The following is a 23,200-nucleotide window of genomic DNA, read 5'->3' on the forward strand; positions in this document are numbered from 1 at the left end:
GGCTGGGCGATATGGCCAAAATATCATATCATGGTATTTTTCACATTTTTGACGGTATTTATTTTTGATTAATAAAAGTCCTAAATTTGCTTTAAGAGTAGTGCGTGATCCTAGGGTGGCAACACACATATTCTACATTATTTCAAAGGGTCTTTCTCCAGTCTGATTGTTTTATACTGTTCAATTCAACTTCAACCTCAAATAATTTCCTGCATTTCCATCAATTTCTGCCTTTCCTGCACTCATTTGAGATCATTTCCACACTGCCACGATATGGGCAAAAATACTAGGCCTTATTTTTAACCAAATGTTGCAATTGCGAATTAGATCAAAATACTTGGGTGAACTTTTGGAATCATGGAAATAGAATGTTTATTCTAATTCTATAGTTAGAATATAAATAATAATGTGCACTTTGAATACAGTGTTGTTTGACATGACAACAAATGAAAATACCACGGAAGAGTTATTGTGACAGGGTAGGAACCAAAGTGATGTTCAGTGTTTCCTAGGGGACCCAATAATCTTTGGCTACATTAAATCTTTATTCATGTACCTAACATATTCATGCTTAGCCTATTCCTCTTTGATTTAGAAGATACTGTTGCACAAACAACATGCTGATTTAGGCCTCCACCAGCACTGGTATCAGACTGTATTAGCTAGCTACATTTGCTCTGACTCAGTACTTTTATTAGCTAGCCACCTAACTAGCGATTAGCATTAGTGGCTAACACGATTTAGCTTAACTTGCTAAGAAAATACAAACTAGCTGTTGGCAGATGTAAGAAACACAAACTAATATTGTAATTATAGACCACTTGTGGATTTATATTAAGATCAAAGTGGAAACAACATCATTGTTGCATGTGCTGCATTGACTATGCAGACAGAACGAAAGTGTCTCCTGGTCAAGCAACAACAAATGTGCTCCTTGAGTGACGGGGTGGGACTAGGTCTATGTGGAAAGCGGCATGGAGAGTGAGAGCGGTGGGATGACTCAAGTAAACTATACAAATGGACGTTACACACGGAGTATCACATTTAACAAACCAAACATTCAAATACGGTTATAGAAGGTAAAGTAAAAACCCAAACCAGTCCGTGCCAAAAAAATATGGTATACCACCCAGTCCTAACATAGACTACATTATATTTCTCCTTCTTCCCCTCTAAGGACCAAGTCGATACTGAGCAAAAACAGAGAATACAACCAGCCAGTAATAATCCTGAAACAACAACAACATTTAGTTTGGGGGGGAGACTATGGAGAAATGCAAGGGGCCAAGAATAGATCCCTGCGGGGCCCCGCATGTAATATCAAAGCCATAGTCTCCTAATACAACAAAACATTGTCTCTCAGTAAGGTATCAGTTAAACCAGTCCATTACTGGTCCTGATAAATATATTACATTGCATTCAGGTTGCAGAGTATACGAGTATACAATGGTGCAATACTGAAAATGTACTCCACTATCACCAGACACCAACAGGTAATTTTGCTTGCAACTTCCTCTTGCTGCATTAGGGGACACTAATGGGGGGACACTACACTACCAGATTTGCCTTGATGACAGCTTTGCACACTCTTGGCATTCTCTCAACAAGCTTCATGACCTGGAATGCAATTCAATTAACAGGTGTGCCTTCTTAAAAGTTAATTTGTGGAATTTCTTTCCTTCATAATGCATTTGAGACCAAGTCCATATTGGCAAGAGCAGCTCAAATAAGTAAAGAGAAACGATAGTCCATCATTACTTTAAGAAATGAAGGTCAGTCAATATGGAAAATTTCAAGAACTTAGAAAGTTTCTTCAAGTGCAGTCGCAAAAGCGCTATGATGAAACCGGCTCTCATGAGGACCACCACAGGAATGGAAGACCCAGAGTTACTTCTGCTGCAGAGAATAAGTTCATTAGAGTTAACTGCACCTCAGAAATTGCAGCCCAAATAAATGCTTCACAGAGTTTAAGTAACATACACATTTCAACATCAACTGTTCAGAGCAGACTGTGTGAATCAGGCCTTCATGGTTGAATTGCTGCAAAGAAACCGCTACTAAAGGACACCAATAAGAAGAAGAGACTTGCTTGGGCCAAGAAACACGAGCAATGGACATTAGACTGGTGGAAATTTGTCCTTTGGTCTGGAGTTCAAATTTTAGATTTTTGGTTCGATGTGGGTGAATGGATGATCTTCACACGTGTATTTTCCACCGTAAAGCATGGAGAAGGTGGTGTTATGGTGTGGGGGTGTTTTGTTGGGGATACTGTCTGTGATTTATTTAGAATTCAAGGCACACTTAACCAGCATGGCTACCACAGCATTCTGCAGTGATACGCTGTCCCATCTTGTTTGGGCTTAGTGGGACTATCATTTGTTTTTCAACAGGACATGACCCAACACACCTCCAGGCTGTGTAAGGGCTATTTTACCAAGAAGGAGAGTGACGGAGTGCTGCTTCAGATGACCCGACCTCAACCAAATTGAGATGGTTTGTGATGAGTCGGTCCGCAGAGTGAAGGAAAAGCAGCCAACAAGTGCTCAGCATGTGGGAACTCCTTCAAGACTGTTGGAAAAGCATTCCAGATGAAACTGGTTGAGAGAATGCCAAGAGTGTGCAAAGCTAAGGGTGGCTAATTGAAGAATCTAAAATATAAAAAATAATTTGATTTGCTTAACACTTCTTTAGTTACTACATGATTCCATATGTGTTATTTCATAGTTGTGATGTCTTCACTATTATTCTACAATGTAGAAAAATAGTAAAAATAAAGAAAAAACCTTGAATGAGTAGGAGTTCTATAACTTTTGACCGGTACTGTATATCATTAGTAAAATAATGTGTTTCATTCCAGTCAGTGAAGGTTTAAAATAACAAATCTCCTCACATTCGATTAGATTCTTGCGTGAGATTTCGCCCTAGGTTCCCCACAGTGGAATTATTGCAGCAATCCCATAGAATGGCCAAATGTCTTGGCATACGAGGTAATGAAACATGACAAAATCTATACTTACAGATGTCAAAGGGGAAATCAGACGAGTCTCCAACAATAAGAACAACTGTTTTCAATACGATATTTGAAACTGTATTTACCAGAGTGGGTTTACTGATCCTTATCAAGTTCTAACAACAAGAATCCCTCTACAAGACTAACTAAAGAATTCCATCTCAAAAACAACATGGAAATTCTAGCATACCAAAAACAATATTGCTATTTAACATTTCGTTTGGAGAGACAAACACACAAAAAACAATCACTGACTTTCAATTTTTGTTATAATTACAGTGTCAATGTGTGTCAGTGAGTGCTTGGCTAACAGTCATAGGTTGATACATTTCAATCTGTTTTCACACAATGGTAACCTAAGGTTTGCTCTTTGCACTATGTCATCTACAGTATAGGAACTCTACATGCAATCTTGGTTAGGTTTCCCCAGTCACGGAGTTACAATGTCTGATTGAACAGGGCTTTTAAGTACCTTTGGGATATTGTATTAAATTACAATTCATTAAATACTGTCCAGCCATTTGGGTGATTTGAAAATGAAATAACACAGATGCAATGAGTTTAAGTTGTGGATGTCCATTAACATAGATACATTTGTACATATCTGGAGGCCAGGAGGACTGAAATAGGGAGTTTTGACAAGAATGAATAAGCCCATCTGAGAAGAATTATCCTCATTATAACAGAAAACCTATCACAGTGATTTATGCAAGGTCTTAGTCGGCTATTCCACTATCTGACAAGGATAAGCATTTTCTCATAAAACTGGAACAGGAATGACTAATTAAGAGCATCACTCTCCATAGGTCAGTGGAAGACTCTGGCATGCTGGGAATTGCGGACCAAAGACCCAACATCCGATAGCGCAATCAAACTCACATGTGAAGTAGGTGCATCACATGCTTCCCCGTAAAGAATACAGAGCACCTTGTTTTAATTAGATGACACGTTGACGTCAAAGACTGACGGACCTCTTCAGTTCATTACTCAGGTTGAATTCCTCCTAGCTAATGCTGACAAGGTTTGTGATGTGTTATTGCTGCCAAGAAATGGAAGCTGTCATTTGTCCAAACACAAAGCTCACTGGCATGTATATCAATTGTTGCACAAACAAGATTACAACCAGTATATGTTGTTGTTGTTTTTTGTTTTTTTTTTGGGGGGGGGGGGGGGGGGCTTTTCTATTGTGAGAACATCTGGCTTTTCTGTATCCTTTCCAGCTGTTGCGACCTACTGTTGTGGGTGAGCGCAACGTAGCCACTAGCCTGCAGTAATCCAATCTCTTCAGTAACACATATCCCGCCATCTCTAATCCAGTGTTAGGAGGGTTTCACATTCATATAATCATGTAAATGCCGACAGGAACACATTTCACGTCAACCGCATCAACCCTGACAACTGCAGTGAACTTTTGACAGGCCAATGGGGAACCTCAAACACCATCCAGAGCAGAGCCTTCCCATGAGACACAGCTGAGGTATGTATGCGGTAGGGCAAACACTTGAACCAATGTGTGTGTAAGTGTAGCATGGCTTTTTCACACTTGGAGGACATCTTTATCCTCTGCATGTTTCTTTTATTAAAAACAAAACATCCGTGTCTGGGTGGAAAGGTTAAAAGGTCATATTCCACCCACCAATCATCCACACACCCACCCACACATGTAAGCACACGCACACACACACACACATCCAACATCTAACACAGACAGCACAATTAGCCTCAAGACCAAATGCATGAGGAGACAAGACTCTGGAACAAGGACTTACACAGTTCTCATTGTGTTTTGTTTGGTTTTTTGAAAAGTGCATTCCAGGGGGACTCTAAATCCAGGAGAATGTAAGACCAGACACATAAAAAACAAAACAAGGGGGCATACCTATGAGTGATAAAGCTGGATCCCATAGACTAAAATATTTCCGAGCTTGGCTCCATCATGGCCGCCGGCTCTCCTCCCATCGGCTCGCTGGCGGACGAATCGTCCTTCCACACGCTCAAATACACCTATCAAAAGAAGCCCCGCCACACCCAGTCAGACATGCATCTCCTGCCAATAATGACAATCTCTTACAGAGTCTTAGAGGATGATTAAACCATTGGATCAATTAAAGCACATTGTTCAAAACACTCCTAAGAAAGACGAGCTTACGACTGAACAAGCATGTTTATTTAAAGGTCCTCGTTTGTGGAGGGATGTTGGAGGAGTGTGTTGTCGTGTTCGGGGTAAACACACGTCGGATAGGACTCTGGGGGTAGTAATCCCTCTGGTTCAGGTGGAAAGGCCTCACAGTGTTTATGTAGCTAGATGGGCCCACCTTAAGACAGCATAAACCAGCACTGATGAGTCACAGTGTGTCATGCATGGGATGGGAAAGCATGTGAGTCTACACTGCTGCTGCTGCTAAACGTCTATTTCTAATTGGGCTGTTGACTGATGCTCGACAGGGTGAATTCACTCCAATTATGTCTTCTTATACTGGATTTTTGTGTTGTAAACTCAATGTCAAATGTGTTAATTAATCTGTTATAAACATCATCATTATATGACTATAAGTCAAGTATTTCTTGAATAAGTAAAGTAAGTCACTTGTCATCTATCAACATCTGTTTTAATTCAAATAAATGGTATTATTGATTTGTTTTGCTGCAGTAGAAGGTGCCAGTTTGGCTTAAGTCTAGACGGGATCATTACCAGGCACATACTGAATCGATTGCCACACACTCTGTCTGTGAAACTCGATTATCTCCCATTCTGATTGCTAGGTCATTGTTTAATAATAGACTAAGCCAGGGTTTCCCAGACTCGGTCCTCTGGACCCCAAGAGGTGCACATTTTGTTTTATTGCCCTAGCACTACACAGCTGATTCAAATAATCAACTAATCATCCACTTTTGATCATTTGAATCAGCTGTTTAGTGTTAGGGTAAAAACAAAAATGTGCAACCCTTGGGTTCTCGAGAACCGAGTTTGGGAAACGATGGACTATGTCCTCAAGAAAGAACAACGTGTGCCATCTAACGCCACCCAGATATCCTTCACTGTTGATTTTGCGTCCTCACTTAAGACGGGGAAATTCTGAGATCGCTCTGTGAGGCAACTCTTGTTTTGAATTCAGCTCCCACCTCGCTAACTCTGTTTGGATTTAAGCCTTCCCATGATGCTGATGTTCAATGTAGGACATTCTTAAGCTGCCATGAAATCGACTTAGGCCGGGAGTAAATGTATTTTTAATAAGGTGCTGGATCTAGGGAGTCCTAGGGTTCTCTACCTGGGAAAAAGGGCATCTGGTCCACAGTAAGAGCTGTGGGGAAAACTCAGACACAGATGCATTTACTCTGGTGTGGTGGAGAGCGATGCTCCCACCCTAATGCAGCCTGGAACCTAGCTCCACACCACCGGAGAGGAGCTGTTTGTGTGTGTGTGTGTGTGTGTGTGTGTGTGTGTGTGTGTGTGTGTGTGTGTGTGTGTGTGTGTGTGTGTGTATGTGTGTGTGTGTGTGTGTGTGCGTGTGTGTGTGTGTGTGTGCGTGTGTGTGTGTGTGTGTGTGTGTGTACTTGCATGCACAGAGATTCACTGAAGACCTAACAAGGCCTTACAACACAAATCAAGGCAGGCGGTTTAATCAAGTTATCCTGTATGGCATTTGCAATGATTAAAACTGAGTTGTTTTGAAGATGTAAAGACTTGCTTAGAGAAAAAACAGAATGCAACTTCCCCAAGCCCAGTGCACCTTTTTCCCCTCACTTTGTTTTGGCAGTTGTGCTGTTGCCGGGGTGAAAAGGTAAAATCACAAAAAGTCAATAGGACCTTCATACCGTAAATATTTATTTTGGGTTCCAATTAGATTATATCGCGGGGGGTTCTACTTGAGCTGTCATGAGTTAATGTTGCTCTGTGGTTGATATTGACATCTGAACCGAGCCAAACGGTAAGTGAAAGGAGTGAAGTGCTCTCAGGGGGGGGGTATAGGGTTTCTAAACAGCAACATCGTTTCGTCGGAGGGACCAGAGGTAGACTGCAAAGTGAACATTTTACAAGTGGAAAAAGGTTAGCTGGCCATGTAGTACATGTACCTTGAGGAAACTAGAGCTTGCCCGGGCCAGACGTGTGCTTTAGAAAACACCCAACACAAGTTCATTCACAGTGTGGGAAACCTGATTGAGCCATGATAAACGTCCACTAAGTCCACTAAGCACAGACAACACCCATATACACAATGTTCTCTGTTAACACTGCTAACTCACCTTGTTCTGAATGTATGCGATTGCTACTGGGATACCCAAACATCAGAGGGTTCCATGGCCTTCGCAAGCTTACAGTCCTTCCTTAAAGCAACAGGGCCAACTCACAACAAGCAAAGTGATCAGGAAGGGGCAAAGAGCCCCAAGCATAGAGAACTGAAGAGAGTCTAATTTCCAGTACCAGAACAAGAGTGTTGGTAAGGCAACTGTGAATTCATATTTTTTTCTGTTATTTTACCAGGTAAGTTGACTGAGAACACGTTCTCATTTACAGCAACGACCTGGAGAATAGTTACAGGGGAGAGGAGGGGGATGAATGAACCAAATGTAAACTGGGGATTATTAGGTGACCGTGATGGTTTGAGGGCCAGATTGGGAATTTAGCCAAGACACCGGGGTTAACACCCCTACTCTTACGATAAGTGCCATGGGATCTTTAATGACCTCAGAGTGTCAGGACACCCGTTTAACGTCCCACCGGAAAGACGGCACCCTACACAGGGCAGTGTCCCCAATCACCAGTATGAGGCTCTATTCACACATTTATCCCCATGTGAACTCAACTCACCCAACTAATGACCACTGGATGCAGGAGTGCTCGGTCTCCCTCCTCCAACGCACTCAGCGTTTTTCCATCTGTAGGCAAGCAAGAACTGTTCACGTATGGATACAAATTAAAAGCAATTGTCAGAAAAGAGTGGAATAGTTGAGTTGGCTATCTGAACAGCAAAACATTTACTAATTGGCAATAACATAAACCATTTTCATAGTGTTTAAACAGGCTTACTTATATTCTGTTTTCCTAAACTCCTGAAGTGTGAACTTACAGAAACTCGAATAAAGCTCCACTCTTTTGACAGAGATCGTCTCCTTATCAAGTCTGAGATCATATCCACCTCCTCGAAGAAAGAGACAAAGAAACATTTTGCAGAAATCCTTTATTAAAATGTGAAATAAACCAAATTGTGATGTTAGTTAGTGCTGTTAAATTATATTGGAATGTAGGGGAGCTCAACTACAATCCAAGAGGGTTTTCCATGCAGGAATTAATTTCTCCCTGGCACTTCATCAATTCATTTCAACCGGAGAGTCTCAGTCCACACACCTGGTTACCCAATAATAAATGAGTCCCTGATTAGAAAGCAAGGACAAAACCAGCATACATTACGTAGCTCCAGGACTAGAGTTGAACACCATTGATCATAAGCTAAATTCTCTCCATGGCTGGATTGCTCATTAGAACAAATGAAAGAGACAAGGAACCACTGCTGGGTTCTCTTTGTCTCTCCGAGCTGGCAGAATGATAAAACGTACAAAGAAGCCTGGGGACAGAATTGCAGATGAGCCAAGTTAAATGACATTACACTGTAAATCGAATCAAAATTCAGCACAGTCCAAAATAGTAAAAGCATTTTTGTTCACTGTAATTGTAACCACGTTTTAGCTGAGTATCTTTCAACGAATTTAGCCCTTGAATACAAATGAAATTAAGCTGTACAACATGCTACAGTCAGTGTGTCCATTTCATGTTCATCTCTTCTGTTTTCCCAGTAATTCTTCCCTGGTCCTGTCCAACATTTCATACACAAGAGGAAATAAACACAGAAACAAACATCCACGCTCTGTGTTTGTCACTGACTTTGAACCGTTTAGAATAACAACGACAATTAGAAATATGAAATGGTTACGGGAAACATGTGGAGCGTTATTTGATCCAGAAAGATAAGTTGCTTGTGGGTTCTGAGGGAAAAGCATCAGTCAGAAATGTAGATTTGCGAGATGATCTTTTCTGACATGATTTAAACAAGGTTAGTTGGGCATGAAATTCTGGAATGGGATGTTTGTTCAAGAAGTCTGTCTGGGAGAGCCAAGGAGACAGGAGGTCAAAGACCAAGTACAAGACACACCAGAGATTCCGTGACCGAGACAGAAATCAAGTTCCAGGCTGCCAGAGGAAAAAAAGAGAACTGCCCTAACTATGAGTTTCAATTCAGTAAGATGTTACCAACATTGTTTCCTAGTAAAGACCTTAGAAATACCAAGTCCCAGCTTAAAACAGGCTATAAAATAAAGCGTTACCTATTACTTTTTCAAACTATGAGTTGCTTGTTCGAAATGCCGGGGAACTTAGACAAAGAGAAAGGATAGACATGATTTGAATAATAGTGCTCAAAGTGTAGTTCAGTGAGCTTTGTCCCGACCTAGCTGTTCATCTATCTGGCTGTGTCCATGACTAAATATCTAGTAGGTCAAGGTTCATATTTTTGAAAAAGGAGGGATATAATTCATGTGTTCCAAGATTGTACTTAATCTTGAGTGAATATGAAATACTATCTTATACCAAGCTCAAAATGTTAAAGATAAGGAGGGGATGGAGGTGTTCTCCCTTCATCAGATCCTCCCTTCCTATCATGACACTAATGTCTATTAGATTGGGCTCCGACACAAATGGACTCAGAGCCTAAATGTAAAAAAAAACATGCAGATGTTTCAGTGGCAGCTCTACTGTAATGTCAGAATTATGTTTTTGTGGTAAAATTCCAATTCCTTTGTCTCAAGACACTGAAATAAATGTGGCACTAATAGGTTTACTTATTAAATAAAAAATTCTGAATGGTGAAGAAAGCTGTTTGTTTGAACGGTCTGGGGAATGTCTGATAAAGGACAAGTGATCTGGGGTTATTGTGGCAACAAAGAAAAACTAAAAACCTAAAAAAAAGAAAATAATAATAATATTTGACCAACATTATGTACAGAACAAGAAATAAAAGTGCTAACAAGAACATTGTTTATAATATATTACAAAATAAACATGAAATTGTATTAATATGCATCTTCCACTATGATTATGGGATCACGTCCATATTCATCCTGCTATGAGAACCCCCTAATCATATTCTCCCCACAATAACACACACGCAGCCAAATCCTCCACCTGCACACACACCACACTGTGTGCTCGCCTCCAAGCTCCAGCTCAGGCTCTACCTCCCTTATCCCCTGTATTAGATTCATTAATGGCACTGATCACAAAGCTAACTCCTCCGTTTCCTCTCCTTTCATCTCCCTCGAACCCCTGGGAAGGATGTATCTGGTCCCAGACGCGTGCACCGCAACACAACCCCACCGGGCACCCGTGTGCAAGGAACGATGGTTCCAATCAGAGCCAAAGCCTTAGGTTCCTAGGATCCCATACATCTCAGGGGTCTGCCTAGCACCACGACAGCTAGATCCGCTGCCTGTTTGACGCGTACTGCCTGATGAAGGGATTGGCACTGCTTCACAGGAGGATGAGCTGTCGGTGTGTCTGTGCTCTCCCTGTATCACCAACACACTTCATCCGCCATGCATTTCCCCCCTCTGTTGTCAACTACAGAGGGAGGATGCATATACTTTTCGATATACGCAGGAAGGAAGAGACTCGACGGCGATGTGGGGACGGTATGGTAGGAGGCCGGGAATGTCTGTTATATAATTCATGAGAATGGAGAAGTGCAATGTGATTTGTGGGGACAATATGGCAACCTGTGACCCCTTCACCATGACTGAGAATGAACGGGAGATATGTCATACGGGGACGGTATGGGGACACTGGTTGCCCTTCAACATGATGGGCGGTAGTGAAGAGTCATCGCTGAACACTCAATTAATCAGATAATTCCCATGGCATGAACTATATGACTGCCATCTGCTTTCCGTCATGCCGGGGAGGTGGAGTGGTGGAGAGGCAGAGGGGGGATGGGGGGAGGAGGGTTTGGAAGCCTTCAGACAAGCTCCATTATAGGTCTAACAGCAGATGGCAAGTCTAACCGGGGCCCACCCAAGCGGAGCTCACATGGTCTGGGAGAGGGGTGTTGTTGGAGGGGTGAAAGAAACATCAATGTGATGATCGCATGTAAAATCTCACAAACATTGTAATTGTAATCATCGTCATAATTATCACCATACCATGTCCAAAGCGCTCATGCGCCTCTGCAGAGCGTTGGCCAGCTCTGTAGCCTGTGCAGACTCACCTGTGACAACACAGGCCGACTGGGAGAGAGTCTCTGAAAAAGAAAGTGTACTTTAACCACTTTTGCTGCAAATCTCCATTACTAAGCAATGATAATCATCTTTAAACATAGCGAGAATTCATTGAAATCAGCAGCACTCGCAATTCAACTTGATTTACGTGGGGAAGTGATGTGCCAAAGACACACGCACACACATGAATGAAGATGTATTCTTGCATATGCTCCCAACACACACTAACAATGAATTCATTCACACACAAAGCTCTCTTGGTATAATTACTATGCTCAAATATGTCATAATCCAGTTGGACGGCCCAGGTGCATACAGAGGTAAAGAGTAGGACTGATGACTTTATGGATGTTTCCCTGACTGTGCAGAGAACATGATGGCTCTACCCTGCCCTGACTTGTATAGATGGCATTCACATCACAGACTGCAAACACCCTCCCTTACTTTCTGACAAACTTAAAAACAAGACTTCGTAGAATATCTTCCTGGGAGAACAATAAAATACTATTTTATTTCTCATCTACACTCTATTCCATTCTGAACTGGCATTGTCTCACACAGGACAAAACGCCTTTTCGTCACTTATGTGGTATAGAAAATAGTGCTAACGTACATTAGGTCTATAATGTACGTGGCTTTACTGTCGAGATAAACAACGATCATGGAAATATTGCACTTAAAAACAGTACAATGATAAAGTGATGATAAAGTACAAACAAAAACAGTACAATGACAAAGTTGTGTATAAAAATGTATACAGATACATACATACCTTTGACAATGAACTCTGCTGCAGCCAAATCTCCTTTGTAGGTCACCTACAGTAGAAATAAACCTAGTTTCACAACATGCTAGCATCAAACCTGTTCTAAAAAGCATTGTTCATTTTAGTGCAAATATATTTAGATTCATAGGCCTTACCCCATTACTGGCTTATTTCAATGCTATAAAAACCATTAAAAAAACTTTACTTTCAGTCATCATATCAAGTAGTATTAAATACAATAGACAATGTATAAATTCAGATCTGTACTTGTCCCTGTATAACAAACTAGTAATAAGAATACAGCTAGAGCTACGACAATGGCCTAATTTAGGCTTAAAGGCATTGTCCCAAACTGAGTTCCAGTGTCCCAGGCTTGCTCACCTTCCACAAGGTTGGCGGGCCCTCGATGAGCTTGGCATTGGTGCCGCAGTACTGCAGAGCCAGATGAAGGCACTCTGTGCCAAACTCAAAGTCCGACTCGCTGCACTATGAGGACAGGACACAAGAGACGTGGGATTGTTGACGATGCACAACAAACTGAGTTAGTTCCTATTTCATAAACAGAGTTGAGAAAGTCTTCTGGGGACAAACAAAAGAGGATAGCTCACAAACTCACATCAACCATAGTTACATCTAAACATATTTTTCACCTAGTCGGCTCGGGGATTCTAACCAGTGACCTTTCGGTTATTGGCCCAACGCTCTTAACCACTAGGCTACCTGCCACCCCAAATCAGAGGAAAGTTGAGTTCATAACACTTTGGCCCAGTGCAGTGAGAACACATTGGAATCAGATTGCCGGCGCTGTAGATCGCATTGCATTGAAAAAGTGATATAAGCGATGAGCTCATGGCTTTTAAGATACTGTGTGTGGACTACAAAGGCTAAATCAAAGGCTAACTCATGCTACCTGAGATAATATGCGGGCAATATTTTATCAGGGTTATAAAAGAGAGGACCTTTTTCTCAGGACCCTGGAACTGAAGGAGAAATATGACTGCGTCCTGTGGTAATCGAACCTGTAGAATTCTCTCCCAGTACAAAGGCGTGCACTGGGGACAAGGATAGCGTGTCTCCCCTTTGTCTTTTCAGACCAGAGTTCTGCCAGGCTCAATGCATGTCAAACTACAAAAGTGAGGCTCATGCAGAATATGTCCTACAGTGCCAACTTGACAGACACCTTACACTTCCCCAACTTCGATGGACACAAGTGGAGAGGGGGTGGGGCACTCGCCATCGCGCCAGGGTCTCTGGTTCTCACAAATACACTTACATCACAACAAATTTGTCTTAATTGTCAGTGAAATGCTACTTGACTTCCTTGACACTCCACTTCACTTGCATAGTGAATTGTGCTCTCATTTTCAGAGTCAAAGCCAAAACCAACAGGGCTCCCTGGTAATCTAAAATTCGTAGGTGCCAGGAACCAATATAACTGCAGACAAATGGGGCTCCAATTGGACCCGTACTTCGGCTCTTCGTCAAGGCTTCCTACGTCCTTCAAAACACTGGTACTGCATCATCATCTAAATCGACCCAAGGTTCAAATAACAGAGCTCTGAAGTATCTGGGCTGGTTGAAATATAAATATGGTGAATTTTTGCAGTGACGGATTTGTGATAGACAGAAAATCTTACAATGTAAAAGTTATAAGCCTACATTTTAAGATAAGAATCCACACATTTATGATTTTGGTCAAAGGGGTGATTCCTGACGAATCTAGGTTAAAAAAAAAAGAAGATGATTTGGGAGATTTTCCCAACATTTAATCCATAGAAGGGTCCATTGGAGGAAGGATTATTGACATATTTGACATTTGTATCATAAAGCACAATTGAGAAATAATGAATTGAAGTTGGCACATTTGTGACATTATGGCCTTACCCAGGCCTCCTTTAAGACGTTAGAACGTTTCATCTGTAGGTGCTACAAAGAAAAATGTTTTCATATGAAGCTTTGCCACTTGCTCTGTAATATAAGTAACATTTTGATTTCAATGATGATTTTCTTACATTAATGTATGGATATTTAAAAATAGAAACATGAATATTGAAAACATACCCTTTTTGATATGGCAAATGTTTCAATATATTGTTGAATATAGTATACTCTACAGGCATATCAAAGTTCCAAAGTGGGATCTCTGCTAGTTTTGATGTTATGGACAATTTTATACAGAGAAATTGTCATAGTAGGCAATGTAACCAATCACAGCCCTCCTTTAACTTGTATCATTGCACATCCTGCAAATCACCAGCAGAGGGCAACTGTTTTGAATCGATTTTCACAATCACTGTTCGTAATGCTTACAAATTGGATCATAACTTTAACAGTAGAAGAGATCCCACTCTGGAACTTTGAGATGCCCACAGAGTATATTATGTTCAACAATAAATTGAAAAATATAGCAAATCAAAACATTTTCAGTGTTGGGGGTAATGCGTTACAAAAGTACCGCATTACAGTAATGTATTACTTGTATCAGTAATGGAATAATATAACAAGTTACTGTGTTCAAATATTGTAATACTATAATAGTACTTTTTCAAGTAACGCATCCAATACTGGCAAATTGGGCCACCTTGATTGGCAAAGTGGGACACTTAATTATTTATTGTATAGAAGGATAATTGAGAGGGTACATGAATAATATATATTTGTGATAAATTAAATGTATTAAAATCACTAGGTATTTTTGTGGAACATTAATAATTAATGATCTACACGAAATACTCTGCAATGTCAAAGTGGGGGGAAAATTCTAACATTTGTAAAAGAAAATATGAAAAATAAAGCACTAATATATTTTGATTAGATAAGTACTCAACCCCATGAGTCAACACGTTAGAATCCCCTTTGGAATAGCTTACAGCTGTGAGTCTTTCTGCCTAAGTCTCTAAAGAGCTTTCGACACCTGGGTTGTGCAACATTTGCCCATTATTCTTATCAAAATTCTTCAAGCTCTGTCAAATTGGTTGATGATCATTGCTAGACAACCATTTTCAAGTCTTGCCATTTATTTTCAAGCAGATTTAAATCAAAACTGTAACTGGGCCACTCAAGAACATTTACTGTCTTCTCGGTAAGCAACTCCAGTGAAGATTTGGCCTTGTGTTTTAGGTTACTGTCCTGCTGAAAGGTGAATTTATCTCCCAGTGTCTGGTGGAAAGTATACTGAACAAGATTTTCCTCCAGGATTTTGCCTGTGCTAAGCTCCATTACGTTTATTTTTTAACCTGAAAAACTCCCGAGTCCTTAAAGATTAGAAGCATACCCATAACATGATGCAGCCATATAGAAAGTACTCAGTAATATGTTGTATTGGATTTTCCCCAAACATAACACTTTGTATTCAGGACAAAAAGTGATTTGCTTTGCCAATTTTTTTCAGCATACATTTAGTGCCTTGTTTCAAACAGGATGCATGTTTTGGAAAATGTTTTATTCTGTACAGGCTTCCTCATTTTCACTCTGTCAATTAGGTTAGTATTGTGGAGTAATTACAATTATTATTTAAATTAGTTTTTTAAAAACCTTTATTTAACTAGGAAAGTCAGTTAAGAACTAATTCTTATTTACAATGACTACCTACCAAAATGCCTCCTGTGGGGATGGGGGCTGGGATAAAACATTTTTTTTTATATATATATATATATAATATATATATATATATATATATATATATATATATATATATATATATATATACACACACTGCTCAAAAAAATAAAGGGAACACTTAAACAACACAATGTAACTCCAAGTCAATGACACTTCTGTGAAATCAAACTGTCCACTTAGGAAGCAACACTGATTGACAATAAATTTCACATGCTGTTGTGCAAATGGAATAGACAACAGGTGGAAATTATAGGCAATTAGCAAGACACCCCCAATAAAGGAGTGGTTCTGCAGGTGGTGACCACAGACCACTTCTCAGTTCCTATGCTTCCTGGCTGATGTTTTGGTCACTTTTAAATGCTGGCAGTTCTTTCACTCTAGTGGTAGCATGAGACGGAGTCTACAACCCACACAAGTGGCTCAGGTAGTGCAGCTCATCCAGAATGGCACATCAATGCGAGCTGTGGCAAGAAGGTTTGCTGTGTCTGTCAGCGTAGTGTCCAAAGCATGGAGGCGCTGCCAGGAGACAGGCCAGTACATCAGGAGACGTGGAGGAGGCCGTAGGAGGGCAACAACCCAGCAGCAGGATCGCTACCTCCGCCTTTGTGCAAGGAGCAACAGGAGGAACACTGCCAGAGCCCTGCAAAATGACCTCCAGCAGGCCACAAATGTGCATGTGTCTGCTCAAACGCTCAGAAACAGACTCCATGAGGGTGGTATGAGGGCCCGACGTCCACAGGTAGTGGTTGTGCTAACAGCCCAACACCGTGCAGGACGTTTGGCATTTGCCAGAGAACACCAAGATTGGCAAATTCGCCACTGGCGCCCTGTGCTCTTCACAGATGAAAGCAGGTTCACACTGAGCACGTGACAGACGTGACAGAGTCTGGAGATGCCGTGGAGAACGTTCTGCTGCCTGCAACATCCTCCAGCATGACCGGTTTGGCGGTGGGTCAGTCATTGTGTGGGGTGGCATTTCTTTGGGGGGCCGCACAGCCCTCCATGTGCTCGCCAGAGGTAGCCTGACTGCCATTAGGTACCAAGATGAGATCCTCAGACCCCTTGTGAGACCATATCCTGGTGCGGTTGGCCCTGGGTTCCTCCTAATGCAAGACAATGCTAGACCTCATGTGGCTGGAGTGTGTCAGCAGTTCCTGCAAGAGGAAGGCATTGATGCTATGGACTGGCCCGCCCGTTCCCCAGACCTTAATCCAATTGAGCACATCTGGGACATCATGTCTCGCTCCATCCACCAACGCCACATTGCACCACAGACTGTCCAGGAGTTGGCGGATGCTTTAGTCCAGGTCTGGGAGGAGATCCCTCAGGAGACCATCCGCCACCTCATCAGGAGCATGCCCAGGCGTTGTAGGGAGGTCATACAGGCACGTGGAGGCCACACACACTACTGAGCCTCATTTTGACTTGTTTTAAGGACATTACATCAAATTTGGATCAGCCTGTAGTGTGGTTTTCCACTTTAATTTTGAGTGTGACTCCAAATCCAGACCTCCATGGGTTGATAAATTTGATTTCCATTGATAATTTTTGTGTGATTTTGTTGTCAGCACATTCAACTATGTAAAGACAAAAAGTATTTAATAAGAATATTTCATTCATTCAGATCTAGGATGTGTTATTTTAGTGTTCCCTTTATTTTTTTGAGCAGTGTATATATAGAGGACAAAACACATTTCACAACAAGAAAAGATACCACAACACTACATAAAGAGAGACCTAAGACAACAACATAGCATGGCAGCAACACATGACAACACAGCATGGTAGCAACACCACATGACAAAAACATGGTAGCAGCACAACATGGTAGCAGTGCGAAACAGGGTACAAACATTATTGGGTACAGACAACAGCACAAAGGCAAGAGGGTAGAGACAATACATCATGCAAAGCAGCCACAACTGTCAGTAAGAGTGTCCATGATTGAGTCTTTGAATGAAGAGATGGAGAATGTTGTTGATCCATCCTCAGTTTTCTCCTATCACAACCATTAAACTATGTAACTGTTTTAAAGTCACCACTGGCCTGATGTTGAAATCCCTGAGCAGTTTCCTTCCTCTCCAGAAACTGGGCTAAAAATTGAGTTTTTGAGCTAGGAAGTATTTGTGTCGTGACTGGGCGTATTGATACACCCTCCAAAGTGTAAGTTAATAACTTCACCATGCTCAGAGGGATATTCAATGTCTGCTTTTTATAACAAAATTTCCCATCTTCCAATAGGTTCCCTTCTTTGCAAGGCAAAGTGGTTGTGGTTGAATCTATGTTTGAAATTCACTGCTCGACTGAGGGACCTTACAGAAAATTGTTAAACACTATTATTGCACACAGAGTGAGTCCATGTTTTATTCACATTTTTACTTATGAACTTATTTAGGCTTGCCATGACAAAGGGGTTTAATACTTATTGAAAAGACATTTCAGCTTTTTATTTTCTATTTATTTGTAAACAATTCAAAAAACATTATTCCACTTTGACAATATGAGGAATTGTCTTGGCCAGTGACACAACAAAATTTGAAAAGGGTCAAGGGGTGTGAACACTTTCTGAAGGCAGTATTCTTGTATGGTTATGTACATAGATAGCTAAGGTTTTTAATGTTGGTGAGGTCATATATTTCCAAGTAAAATGAAGCTATGCTAGCTTCCGCTAGCAAGCTAGCCGATAGCAGAATTAAGGAAAATTAAATGGAACATTTGATCCTATTAAGAAAATGGATATCTGTTAAGGAAACATATATTTCAAAATGGTATTTCTCCATTAAAATGACCTAGGGGAGTGTCAGTTTTAAAGTAACAGGGTCTCCCAGTTTGACAGTAGGCAATTGGCAGCAGCATACCACCCTGAATCCCACTGCTGGCTTGCCTCTGATACACAGAGTTGGTCCTGGTTGGTCCCTGGGTGGGAGACCAGATTATGCTGGAAGCACTGTTGGAGGGCCAGTACAAGGCACTCTTTACACGGGTCAACAACAACAACAAAAATATCCCTTGCCCCAGGGCAGTGATTGGGGACATTGCCCTGTGTAGGGTGCCTTCTTTTGGATGGGACGTTAAACAGGTGTCCTGACTCTCTGTGGTCACTAAAGATCCCATGGCACTCATCGTAAGAGCAGGGGTGTTAACCCTCGGCATTCTGGCCAAATTCCCAATCTGGACCTCATCATGGCCACCTAATTATCCCCGGCTTCCAATTGGCTCATTCATACCCTGTAACTATTCCCCAGGTCGTTGCTGTAAATGACAATGTGTTCTCAGTCAACTTACCTGGTAAAATAATTATTGTACAAATAATGGGAAACTGCCAAAATTGTAATATTTTAAAAAGGTGAGAGTACTGTAGTACAAAAACCACTTACAGTCATTTTGATTCTCAATCACATCCCATTACAAAATATGTTGTAATGAGACAGTGAATATCCTTCCTTCATGTTTTATAACCTTAACATGATTTACCTCAGAACACTGTCATTTTACTTACCATTATGCCTCTGTTATTCCACGGGATGCCACACCCACAATGATGATGTCATACCCATTGAACCCATTGTTTATCATCAATATTTGATGGGTATTGATTGTTGATTATGTTATTGTACATATTTAAAGATATCTATTACAAAGCTTAAGAGTCCTACTTTTGTCTGTGTCCCATTTAACCAACACTCACCCTATATGGAATTGTTCCACAAATACGTGTGAAAGAGACATTTATACTCATTACGATAAAACATAAATATTGAATATGTTCTAACACAATTTCCATATAAACAATCAAAATCTGATGAATGCAATTCAAAAATGTGCCTTTTATCACAACGAAATGATGTCTTGGTAAATCTAACACATCAAACGGATATTGTCCAAAAACATTCTGGCAGCTTTACGAAAAGATACATAGCCTACATATTAAAGCCATTAAATACCGGCTATCAAATCAAAACAAGGCCGACTTCAAATGCCGATCGCAAGATTCAAATAACCGGCACATGAATTGACCGGGGCGCAAATGCAAACTATGTCAGATGAATCCTACACATAATAATGCATTGACATGAAAGGCATATAATCAAAGGGATTACTTATCATCAAGGACCTACAGTATTTAAGTCAAACGAAATCGAGTAAACTACGGCAAAAAGTACCAAAGGAAAATCTACACCTTCGCTCATCGGATAGGCATATAGTGGAGCTTCGTGCTGAATGGATGGCGTAAAAAAAAAGCCAAATAAAGAGAATATAATAGATGATATGTAATCGAGTGGTTTTCCAAGTAACAAATCCAAACACCGTTCATGTTTATATTTGATACATTTTCATAAATTATTGTAAGAAAATTGTTATTGAAATCAAAATACTACTCATAGTACAGAGCAAGACGTAAAGCTTCATATGAATTATACTTAAAAAATGTCAAATATATGTCAACAAACATTCCTCCAAAGGACCCTTCTATGATTAAATGCTGTGAAAATCCCCAAAATCATGTTGTTTTTTTGTTCTAGTTTTGTGAGATATCACCCCAAGGTGAAATTATTTCCATTATTATTTCGCAAGTATTCTTGGATGTTCAAATCGTCTCACATGTAAATTAAAAAATATGACAGACAGTTAGACCTATAGTAACCACGTTACTTCAATGTTATTTTTAAGTTACCTTTGCCAAGCCAAGAGGTCTTTTCCTGTTGTTTGATGGAGTGATAGGCTGCACAGTGCCAAAGTATATTAATGTGTCATTTCTTTCCCAGACATAACCATGCCATAGTGAAAATGATGGCACCCACACCACAATCTCTTCAGCTTGAAACCCTGCAGGTTCGAGCACATCTGGTGAACAATGGACGACTGTAAAGACTTGGTGTGATGTATGAGAATCATAAAGTCTTTTGTCATCTAGTCGCATTGCTGGGATTAATTATTTCTTAAGCATAAATCTCTCTCAGACTGTCATTTTATGTGATTCAAGGGATCTTTTAAAGCAATTATTTGACATTGAGAGGGAACATTCAAAACCTGCAGGACATGACTAGTGCTCGATTTGGAAACATTTTGCAGACATCTAAGGTTCTCTATTTCCCTGACCGGAAGTGGAGACAACTTCACAAAATCATTATCTAAACGTGAGAACTAACTACTGTACAAGGCTTGGTTTGGACTTTGTTTCAAGGTGCATCCTTGTTGGCATATTTCCATTTAAGAAAATCATTCAATAGTTGGTTGTTATATCAGTCACATCCCTAATTCAAATGTGCACGGTAAACATAGTCATTTTTAGCCAGGTCAAACAGACTGACTGATGCATTCACTTTCTGTTTAATTGAAACAGAATGTGAGTTTTCGTGAGATCAGGCTGGGTTCACGGGGCTATGCATTTTTTACATAGCCCCAAAATCGGGCTACCAGTTTTTATTGACTGGACCTTGGGTAGACTACAAGTAATGTTTTGTGTACAAGAGCTGCCTAGAAGTACCTACCCTCTGATAAGCCTGGTAGATGACATCATAGATGAATCCCTGGGGCATCTCACTGGCTCTGTACTTGGTTCTCTCCAGAGAATGGTCCAAGTAGCCCTCCAATGTGGTAGCAATCACTGTGGAAACCAGAGGTCGGATAGCCCCAGCAGCCTGCAAAATAATAAACGGAACAGAATATGTCATTCTTCCTTATTCTTTATGGCAAATACACACATCAATCCATAATGTATCAAATGGTTCCGATGCTATTGTGTCTTGAGGCTTACCACAATTGTTCTAGCCATGGCTGGATAACAACAATAAATACTAGCTAAACAACAGCTTGTGCATACAATGCTTTTTAAACAACATTCCTGAGATCCTATTTTCTTGTGACCATGACGTGATTGAGGATGAAAATCCCCATTGTGCCAAGAACAAGTATGGTCAATGAGGTAGTGGGGACAAAATGACTTGCAAATGGAATGAAAGCAAACATGTGTTATGTGTGTTACACATGTTGTTAAAATCAAAATTAATCTCATGCTCTTCGGAGAAGACTGACATTTAATCACGATCGGGGATACTGGCACGTTAATGAAGACCAGACTGCCGGCTTTGAGAGTCAGTCACTCACTCACACTCACACACACACACACACAAAATGTCAGCCCCAATGTCAAAGAGCTCCTGCTCTCACTTCTCACTTTTGTGACCAGCCTTCAACAATATCATGTCACAGCTAGTAAAATGTAAATATGAATCACCATCTAAACAAATCAGTGTCTTCCTTAGCCACTAATATCAGCCAATGTGGTTTACATTTGTCATGGCTTACAGTAGGTACACATGGCTACAGTTGAGAGCAATGAATCGCTCCGTCTGAGCCTCACTGACTGTGTCGCGGTGGAAGAGATAGAGGACTTTGAATATGTACAAACCCCTTGCTCTTTGGCAGCCATGCAGCCATTGTTATCTTCAGGAGGAAGTCTTCTTCCACAAAGGGACGCACTGCATCATGAATGATGACCACCTTTGGTTTGACGTGGGCCGTACCACCCTCTCACTCACTGAGGGCCCAACCCCATTGAATATAGATCTGTGGCGAGTAGATCCGCCATGTACCACTAGGACATTTCTGTGGTGGAAGCGTGGATAATGTCCATCATCAAATCTAAGCTCTCCTTGGCAACCACCACAACGATGCTTTGGATCCATGGCACTCTGTCAAAGAAACATTATGTCTAGTCATAAGTCAACAGCTTTCGCACTGTGGTTAGAACATATCATTCTTGTTGAGTATATTTGTTTCATTACTTGTGTCATGACTTGTTATATTACCATACATAACACATTCGGGTGCAATTATTTGCATACATTATTTCAACAGAATTCCAATGAAATGGTCACATTGAAACAAAAATACATGGTAGTATAAAGAACAAGTAGGCTATTTTGGACGTTGTAGAAAGACTCAAAATTGTAATGTGTGACCTGATGGATTCAGTAAAGATCTTTTGAATGGGATAATTTGAGACATTACAAAACCTCACATTTATTCAACGATAACATAAAAAAGCTTGGCACCCCAGTGAAATGGTTTGTTTACATGTGGCCACTGTCTTGTGCAGTGACAAGGTTAAGGGGCAGGACCATAAAACTACAGTATTCCAAACGGGACAGATATGTTTTTGCATGCAAACATTCGACACTTCAAGTGTTACCTCTCGAAAGTTTGAATTGTGTAGCTTATCAGAAGTCTGTTGAGAAACGTGCAGAACTGTTTGGGTGTCAATATCCCCGTTCTTTCTCCACTGCCACCGGCTGGAAGAACCACAGCTACCGGGAAATCGACACTGCAAAGTCCCGCAATGTGCTTGTCCAACCGGGCTTCGCATGTTGAGAAATGCCCTGGATCAACAGGCCTGGCCATGTCGCCCGTTTCCTCTTGCATGCTTCAGGACAATTAATTAATTTGAAGTTAAAATGGACTAACATTGATGTCACGAATATATCCTACCGGTATCCCCGTCTACCGTTTCATTCATTCTTTTATGGGCGGAGTCG

General features: G+C 40.8%; 1 pseudogene; it reads right to left on the bottom strand.

Annotated features, from left to right (window-relative positions):
- The window catches only part of LOC110515999, a 36,292-nt pseudogene extending 13,103 nt beyond the window's left edge, over positions 1-23,189 (bottom strand).
- Between the last annotated feature and the right edge of the window lie 11 nt (positions 23,190-23,200).

Source organism: Oncorhynchus mykiss, chromosome 3 (genome assembly GCF_013265735.2).
Source record: "Oncorhynchus mykiss isolate Arlee chromosome 3, USDA_OmykA_1.1, whole genome shotgun sequence".
Lineage (NCBI taxonomy): Eukaryota > Metazoa > Chordata > Actinopteri > Salmoniformes > Salmonidae > Oncorhynchus > Oncorhynchus mykiss.